This window comes from Malus sylvestris, chromosome 13 (assembly GCF_916048215.2).
Source record: "Malus sylvestris chromosome 13, drMalSylv7.2, whole genome shotgun sequence".
Lineage (NCBI taxonomy): Eukaryota > Viridiplantae > Streptophyta > Magnoliopsida > Rosales > Rosaceae > Malus > Malus sylvestris.
Genome location: NC_062272.1, coordinates 17,559,638 through 17,569,957, shown reverse-complemented (window position 1 = coordinate 17,569,957; position 10,320 = coordinate 17,559,638). Strand labels below are relative to the sequence as shown.

Here is a 10,320-nt window from a genome sequence, read left to right as displayed (position 1 = left end):
GTCTTCCAGATCATTAACTTGTTTTTAGTCCTAATCTTTGAAACTATCGCTAATCTACGAACAATACTTCTTTTAAGATCCTAAGCACATAAAACAACAAATTCTGAATCCTTAAGCCCCACTAAATAGACAATTTTAGTTATCATAAGCTGTTGTGTTTTAATGATAGAGCAAATGTCTTGGAATTGGTGTCTTGCTTGCACTTTTTATTCATTTCGTTGCAGTAAAATTATTCCTTTCAAAGTAGGACCTTCTAACCAAAACCTTGAATTTATTCACTATATCACGGGATATGGCTAGGTTAGCTATTTGGTTTATCCAAATATTTACCCCAATATTTACTTCACTTGAGTTTATCTTTGCATTTTTCTAGACTATCATGTGTGCATTGTTCTCTAAAGTGTATGTTTGGAAGATTCATTCAGCTTATTCACCATTCTTTGTCGGATTCCCATTGCAATATCATTATCTGCTCTTGTTGCTGGCTTTGATGCAGGGGTTCTAAGCCATTTTATTCACTTTGATGCATTGTTCTGAGCCATTGCAGTAGATATTGATCTTGACATTGCATGATTCATTTTACTCACTTTAAAACATCGTGCTTTGACAAAATAGAAAAACAAAACAATCTGTGTTGGCTTATAAGTTAAAATACTGTGATAGTTTTTTGTGGGAGATTAAGACCTAAAAGTTTGTAATGTTTATTTTATATGAATTTTAGGATTGTTTCTTCTGTGATGACTGGTACTTCATCTTCTGGAGCATCTACTGCAATGTCGTCCTCCTCCCAATCTGAAAATGTGTCGAAGTGTAGCTCGGAAGATGTAGGATGGGAATATGGGATCTTGGCAAATCCTACAAACTCAGATAAGGTGAAATGTAAGTTGTGTAACAAAATCATTAGTGGTGGAGTACATAGATTAAAACAACATGTAGCCAACATAAGGGGAAATGTAGCGGCATGCACAAAGTCTTCGGGTGAAGATAAAACCAAATGTAGAGCCGCATTAGAAGAAACAAAAAATAAGAAGAAACAAAGGGATAAGCACATTGTGGAAGTGATGGAAGAGGTGTAACTTCAACAAATTCAAGAAGAAGAAGACATTGAAGTGATTGGGTCAAGGAAAAAGCCTCACACTCTTGGACCTATGGATAGGTTTGCATCCTCTATCAATCTTGATTCTTCAAATGAGGGAAGTAAGAAGACTCGGCAACAAAACATCCATGATGCAATTTGGAAGGAAAGAGCATATTAAGTGGATCAATATGTGGCTTGATGGGTGTATGAAGTCAGTATTCCTTTCCAAGCTATTGATAATGGTAGCTTCAAGCGTGTGATGGAAGCGGTTGGTCAATTTGGCCCAGGTTACCTACCTCCAAGCCAATATGAATTAAGAGAGCCATTATTGAAAGAAGAGGTAGAAAGAGTAAAAAAGTCACTCAAGAAACATGAAGAAGAATGGGCTTTAAATGGTTGCTCAATCATGACCGATGCTTGGAGTGACCGAAAAAGAAGAAGCATAATGAATTTATGTGTCAATTGCAAGGAAGGCACCATATTTCTTTCTTCTAAGGAATGCTCTAGTGAAGCACACATCGGGGAATATATATTTGAATAGGTTGACAAGTGTGTTGAAGAAATTGGGCCTAAAAATGTGATTCAAGTGGTAACCGATAATACTTCTAACAATATGGCGGCGGCAAACATGATGAAGAAAAAAAGGCCAAATATGTTTTGGACATCATGTGCCACTCATACTTTGAATCTCATGCTTCAAGGGATTGGTAATCTCCCTAGGTTCAAAGGAGTTATTGACAAGACAAAGGCTTTCACCATCTTCATTTATGCACATCATAAAACTTTGGCATTGATGAGGAAGCATACCAAGAAAAAAGACATAATAAGGCTCGGAGTCACTAGATTTGCAACTTCTTTCCTCACATTGCAAAGCTTGATGGATAAGAAAAAATACTTGAAGGTTGTGGTTGCTAGTGAAGAATGCGAACAATGCAAACATGTCAAGACTACAAAAGGGAAAGCGGCATATGCTACTATATTGAGTTCACATTTTTGGAGTGGGGTCTTACTTTGTTTGAAAGTATTTAAACCTTTATTCAAGCTACTTCGAATTGTGGATGGGGATAAGAAGCCATCAATGGGGTTTTTGTATGGAGAGCTACAAAAATCAAAGATGGAGATTAAAGAGACATTCAAGAACAATGAGGCCAACTATCAACCAATTCTTCAAATTATTGATGAAAAAGCTCGTGAGCGGCTTGATAGCCCATTGCATTTGGCGGACTACCTCTTCAACCCTTATTATTTCTTCAAATATCAAAGCATACAACATGATCCAATTGTCATGGAGGGGATTTTTACTTGTGTTGAGAAGTTCTTCCCTGATAACTATGAGGTTCAAAACCAAGTGATAAATGTTGAGATGCACAAGTATAGAGTAAAAGAAGGTGGATTTGGAAGACATTTGGTCAAACTTGGATGCGTTGAGAATGATGAAAACTATAATCCGGGTATGAATATTCACATATGCTTATATTTTATTTATTAAATTTGAGTTTACTACTTATTTTTCATTACTAATTGTGTGCTTTTTTTTCTTCATTAGTTGCATGGTGGTATAATTATGGAAATGGTGTGCCTAATTTGCAAAGGATGGCTATAAAGATACTCTCACTGACTACAAGTTCATCCGGTTGTGAAAGAAATTGGAGTTCTTTTGAAGGTATACATATAAAGAAAAGGAATAGACTAGATACCTAATAATTTAGTCTATGTCCAATTTAATGCAAGGATTATGAACAAGAAGAAAAGAGAGAAGGAGAAGAAAGTGGACATACTACTTGCAAGTGAAGCTAGTATGGCTCAAGGATGGATTGTGGAGGGTGGTGATGAAGAACTTGAGCTTGGCTCGGGAATTGGAAAGACTTCGGAGGTAAGTAGTTCCCTAGAGCCTAGGGGGAGTTCTTAAAATGTTGAAGTAAGAGAACTTCATGAAGAAGATTTTACATCGGATGAGGACACGGAAGAAGAAAAATGAGATGATGAAGAAATTGAGTTCGAGTCTGACACGGAGAGAGTCTTGGAGGGATATGGTGAAGAAGAGTTTGATGCCTAGTAACTTTCGTAGCTCGATTTTCTTTTCTGTTAGTGTCTACATGTGTAGCATTCGAACATTTGACTCATTGTTGTTAATTCTATCCTATGAAATGTATGTCCAGCACTCGTACTCATTGATGTTAATTCTGTGAAATGTTGGTGTAGCATTTGTACATTTGACTCATCGATAGTAGATTATGTGAGATGTATATGTGTCATAGACTCATAGTAATGTTGGACTTGAATGTTTCCATAGTTCTAGTAAAAAAGAAGTAATGGCGGACATATTTGAATGAATTAGTGTTTGATTCAAATGTAAACGGCTTGAACCTATCAAGTGAGGTTTGTTTTGCTTGCATTGTAATTTGTTTCCAGGTTGCTCAGCTTTGTTCTAACTGCGTTGTCAACATGGTGGAGTATTATTACAACATTTGTAGTCTTCCCATACTTACAAGCAGTGAGAATGCTCATTGGACATAAGATTGGAAATCATATTTCAGTGGTTGCAAGCACTGCCTTGTCCTCAAGTATACCATATGATTATGAAATATGAATTACTTCATTTGTTGAAAGAAATATTTCTTTTGTACATTTTCTACTTGTTTTGTAAGTGTCCATATGCACTTATTCACAGGATATACAAAAAAATTACCTAAATCTGCCTTGGCCGCCTAACCGCCTAGGCGCTAACCCGCCGCCCGACTAGCGCCTAGCATTTTTTAGAACCTTGAGGATGCCTAATACTACCTTTCAATTTCCTTGACGAAACTCCACTACACGCCTCATTATTTATTCGTTGTAGCATGCAATGCATATTTCTGAGCATATGAAGAATATTCTGAGGTCAATGATATAATCCTTAACCCAAACAAAATGCTTTAAACAAAGTGCTATATGAAGATAATCTACAACCAATACATACGAAGTTAGAACATCGATATTTAAGTTTTAGAGGCAACAGACCAGAGAGAGAAGTCTATATTCAGAAATTTCTGAATTTGCTGCAAAAAACTATGCACAAAACCTCTTAAAAGAGTAATTCTATAGACTTAAAACTCAAATCATATCCTTTGATTTCTTAATAAATAATCACGTAATCCTATCCAAAAAAAAAAAAAAAACAATAAACAAAAGATAGAGAAAAAGCAATAGGATCAAATTCGAATGTTGATAGTTGTGTTCCAAGGCATAGAGACCTAAAAGAAACCATAAATCTGATTGTTTGTGATAAGTTACGCATGCATACAATACAAAAGTAGTATAGTTATTTAAAACAAAGACTCTGGCTTATCACTTGCATCCATGTTTCCAATTGCTCCATTTCTTGTGATTTATTAATTTTTGTTCTCTAATCAAGGGAAATTACAAAAATCATATTGAACGTGATTCGAGAAACAAACCTTGTTCAAGTGCAATCGATCAGATATCGCCCTTGCATTGCTGGTTCCAACACAGCACTTTGTACACAAAATCCCAAAAAAAGAATCAATAAGTAACCTACTTAATAGATTAATGTAGGCAAATGTGAATTTGAATGGTTTAAAACTCAATAGGTAACCTACTTAACAAACCAATTTGAATGGCTTAAAACTCAAAAATTGTGAAATTTTATAGAAAAGTTTCGAAAAGACCTTATTTAGAAAACATTCATCTGTTATTCCTCAGGTTGCGAAACAACTCCTCCACCAAAACTGATTTACAACATCTGTTTCAAGCCTAATCATTATGAGTCAATTTGGAGATTTGATAAAAGATCTCAGAAATTAAATAAATAATTCAGATTAAAAAAAGCATATCAAAAGACCCATAACTTTAAAATAAAAATTGTCCTAAACCCTGCAAATTTAAACAAAGAATTCTAAAAAAAAGGTAAATCATAAGCATGCGATTCCTAATACTACTGTTGGTATGAACACGAACATAAGGATGCCTAAGGGCATTCATATGCAGATTATACAGTTTCCTTCAATTCATCTTACAATGAACTAATGTTGAACATGCAATACCTTAATGTATCTCCTGAGAGTGAAAGAAGTTGTTTCCAGGTAACAGAGATGCCCAATTAGTCGACAATCGGCATGAATTAGGTTGCTGGAAAATATGTATGAAACCCTAACTATTGGTTACACGAAAACAAAGACAAAATTGGCGAGTGCTTGACTAAGAAGAGTGAGAAAGATGGGTTGGTAGTGGTTCAGAAGAGTGTAGTGGTCGTTTTACAGTAGTCATGGTTGGGAGGCATGGTGAGTTGCTCGCAGAAGGGAAGAGAGAAGGCAGGAGGAACTTGAAATAACATAAACTAAGAAAGGGTAAAACCAGAACAACACTGTGCTTATGAACAATGTTTCAAGGCAAAATGGGTTTTAGTATATATTGAATTTGTAATAATAAGTCAGCTCTAACTATTTTAACTCTAGGTTTTATCCCAATTATTAAAAAAAATTAGGTTTAAAAAGAACTGGGAGGGTTTATCTCTAGGAATAACAATCATAAGAACCCTTATATATTGTGCATCGAGCCCTAATTATCTGAATATACCTCCATATCGAAAACTCTTTTCCAGCTGAATGGACTTTGGAGACTGGTTATTCATTGGGATATGTGGACTTGTGACCGTCGTGGTCAAGTACAAAACTAGTGAAGCAGAATTGTCAAGCAGGAGAAGGCTTAACAAAAATCTAGAAGAACTGAAGTTGTGCATGTGACTATTTATTTTCTTTCTTATTTTTTGAGCTTTTTATTCTTATATGCACATATATGTTTAAAGTTATTTTTTCTTTTAATTTCTTGCTATTTCTGGATGTACAACCCTTTGTTATTTTGTATATTTTGGTTAGGGTATCAATTTTTACTTTCTTTTCCATGCATTGCTTTGCTCTATGTTGGTTGTCTTTCTCTAAGATATCTTGATTTTAGGCTGCTTCGATTTCTTAAAAATTAAATTGATCAAAAGCAATAATAATGAGTATAGTGATACTTAGATAATTTGATTTGAATTCTGGAGATTTCTGTGGTTTAAAGAAAACTATATATGCCTATAATAATATTAGAAAGGTCTCTTAGAACTTTGAACCAAAGTTTCCTATGAAACTATCCTGCTCTAGTAATCTCTTATCATTGCTTGTGGACGTTCATACTTAAATTTGCAATACATGCATGTAATTAGGGAAATTAGGAGAAGAATTTGGGCAACTATTAAGCTGATGAGGTCGCCAAGAGATAATGAGGACCAAAAAAGAATCAAGGGGAGGAGGAGAAAAAGGTTGTTTGGAAATCTTAACAGTGTTGAATTGATATACCAGAAAACTAAGAAAAATGAACAACAAGAAAAATTCAGAGAAATTTAGAGAGAAACAATGAAAGCTTTGTATTTTCGATGTAATTTGTACACAATGAGCTACTCACAGCCTTTTTATACACAACTAATTCCTTTAACTTTCTTACACAGTAAGCTTGCTCATAACCACTCTAACTAATTATTAACTGTTTCCTTGATGACATGGCATATAATGTGGCATTTCCTCAGTCAACATGATTCAACATCCCCCTCAATCTCAACTAGGGTAACCTAGTTTGAGATTGAAACAATGACGAGTAAACATAGGATTGTGCAACCTTTTAGTAAGAACATCAGATGTCTGTTCATCTATAGGTGGACATTCAATCATCAAATCACCTTTATGTACTCTTTCCCTGACAAAGTGATAGTTAGTATCAAGGTGTTTGATCCTTGAATGATACACTGGATTAGCACTGAGTGCTATGGCATACATGTTATCATAATGTATGGTTGGTGGAATAGACAATGCAAACCCCAAGTCCTTCAATATCAATCTGATCCAAGCTACATCTGCTGAAGTGTGTGCCAATGCCTTGTACTCTGCTTCTGTTGAACTTCTTGAGACAGAAGTTTGCTTCTTAGATTGCCAAGAGATAGGATTACTACCAAGGTATTCGAAAATGCTATTAAATGAACATCTGTATCACAAGAATAAGTGATTCTACACTCTGCAGTCCCTTGAAGATATCTAATAATTCTTTTGACAGCACACAAATGCACATCTGTTGGTGATGTCATGAACTGACACACTGAATTCACAGCATAAGCTATATCTAGATGTGTGAATGTTAGGTACTGTAGGGAATCGACAAAGTTTCTGTACAAAGTAGGATCCTGCAGTGGTTTGCCCTCATTAAGTAGCATCTGATTATGAAGTTTGCATGGAGTATTTGCAGATCCATCCCGGTTTTGTGTACAAGATCTTTTATATATTTAGATTGATTCAAAAATATATCTCCATTAACTTTGTAATGAATCTGTAATCCCAAGAAGTAAGTGAATTTACCTATGCCTTTTAAGTCAAATACACCAGCCAAGTCTTCAATCACTTTCTAAACTTTAGTAGCATTCGACCTTGTGAGTATTATGTCATCCACGTATAGTAATAGGACAACCACATCTTGTTCATCATTTTTTACAAATAAGCTAGTATTTGGGGAAGATGCAACAAACCCCAACACTGGTAAATAACTTGTGAACTTCAAATTCCATGCTCTAGGTGCCTGTTTTAGACCATATAGAGGTTTCACTAACTTGCACACATAATTTGGATGAAAGAGATCTACAAAACCTTGAGGTTGTTTCATGTGTACCTTTTCTTGTAATTCACCATGTAGAAAAGCATCATGTGTACCTTTTCTTGTAATTCACCATGTAGAAAAGCATTCTTAATATCTAATTGCCTTAATTCTCATTTATATATAGCTACCAAAGACAATATCAACCTCACTGTAGTGTGCCTTACCACTGGACTAAAGGTCTCTTAGTAATCAAGACCTTGTTCTTGTGAAAACCCTTGAGCCACAAGTTTGGCTTTGTACATGGAAACACTTCTATCAAGATTTTTCTTGATTTTACACATCCACTTACTCCCAATGATTGATATGTCAAAAGATTGCCATGTCCCTTGAGCTTTGAGTGCATTATACTCATCTTGCATTGCAATTTTCCACTGAGAGATTGTGGATGCTTTTCTGAATGTTGAAGGCTCATATGAATCTTTCATTGCAGCAAGGAATGAAAATCCACCAGAAAATTCATATTCATCATATAATTGCAAAGTTTTTAATTTTGGAAATGAAGCAATAAAGCCTGTATATGATCTCTTTGTAATTGCTCCTGACTTTAATCTTATGACCATAAGATGACCTAATTCTTCATGAATAACAGATGAAGATGAATGAGAAGAGATTGGAAGTATTACCTCCAATTGCGAAGCCTCATGGACATGTGTTGACCCTAGAAACTACCAAGCCTACGTGGCGCGCAGGCCGAGTAATATATAAGCTCACTACGTCCTTCGGTGAATGCGGGCGTGCCAACTCGTCGACCGAGCTCGGTCGAGGAGTAAATTTGTTGATGTTGCGTTGGGTGCGCGGCTGACTCCTGCGTCTTGCGATTGCGATCGAGGAAGGAACGCGTCTCGGCCTCTTGGGTTCTCGAACCTGAAGACAAGGTTACTATTATTACGAAGTTCACGAGTCGTCGTCATCGGATTCAGTCACAATGATGTTATTCGTCAGAGTAAACTCACGCCGAATCGACACCAGAGTGTAAGGGCACAAATACTCAAAGCAAATATAAGTTTTAATGGTGAACGTGGTTCGGCCGTCCGAATGCCGAACTCTAAATCCCACTTGGGAATATCCAATCATAAAATAACTCGGCGAGCAAAGCGCCGAGCTCGATATACCGTAACACCTCACTTCACCGAGAAGGCTAATGAGATGACCTCAATCAATAAGGACCCGGAAATCCTCCTCGACCGAGACTTGGATAGGTAATCAACCGTTCTCGCCGCAGTGCTGTTGATGCCAACAGAAGATACTGCGAGATCGACTGATTCTACGGTGACAGAGCTATCTATGCCGACTTAAGATATCATCGGTTGCTTCCACAGTGCTGTTGATGCCAACGGAAGATGTGTCAGCGAAAAAGAAGGAAAAAAAATCTCAAGTTGTTGAGAATTTGCGCAGGGCAGTTTTGTATTGATTTGCAGGGGGCTTGAATGATGCACAGCCTCCCCTATTTATAGCACTGGATCTCTTTGAATCCGAGTTAAAACCCTACTCGGACTAGGTCTTCTCCTCCTAATCAACACCAACTCGACCAGTCCTATTTTCACTAGGATTGTGAACCTAGTCCCTAACCGAGCCGGATTCGCTTCCGGGTTATTAGTCCTGTCGCGACTCCTCATTGCACTAGGACTTGACTTCTTGCGTTATGACCTAGCCGACCTAGGTTTGGAGGACCACGTACTGAACGATCCACGGCATTCTTGTCGCAAGGCCTTCTGGGCCGAGAATGATTCTATACTCGGCCCAAACTATTATTTTGGGCCCAAACATTGCCCCCTCGCTTCTGAGGTCCTCAGCCTCAATTCGTTGGGCGAGTTTCGGCCTTGAAGAAGCGAATGTAATCCTCAGAACCCCAGTGCTCTATTTCCAATGCGCATTTATTAAGCACGATTGCACGATCTTGATCCTGCTAACCAACTCGCCACGTGGCGTCTTCTAACACGGCCAATCCCTAATAATGACGTCTAAGGCGTGCGGCTACCTGAACCGTCATGCCATCATGACCTTATGGCTGAACATAGCCACTCTACCTCAATCCGTGAGCCGTTTGTCATCGTGCAGACGTTGAAACGTCTTCTGCCATTAATCTCGCCATCACATGCAATCGTGCGCCCCCAAAACCTGAGACTCTCAGTCTTCTCAACTGCATTTCCTGAATGTTCATCATGGTCAGTGATTCCTTTGGTCGATTTTGCCCTTTGTTTTGAATTTCGAACGATTGCCCTTCCTTCCAAAATCCTATAAATACTGAAATCCCTCATTCATACTTCACGCTTTCAAAATCTCTCTGAAATTTCTTGCCCTTGTTCTCCAGCGCAGTTCTTTTTCCCCAAGTCTTCGTTCCTCAATCTTTAAACCCAGAAAATTATTTTCTTGTCAAACCATTCCCCATGGCCTCATTTATCTCCAAGCTTTCTAAGAAGTGTGACCAATGCCAAAAAATCATCGATCGAAGTTCAATCAAGACCATCCGATTTGAGAGTGACATGAGTACCCCTCACCAAATCTTGGGTCCTCTCTTTAAGGCGGCGGTGCCACCAACCATCACCGGGCTCCTCCAGAAGCAC

General features: G+C 37.5%; 1 pseudogene; it reads left to right on the top strand.

The window, feature by feature from the left end:
- Positions 1-292: 292 nt before the first annotated feature.
- Positions 293-3,595, top strand: LOC126595307 (uncharacterized; annotated as a pseudogene).
- Positions 3,596-10,320: the final 6,725 nt, after the last annotated feature.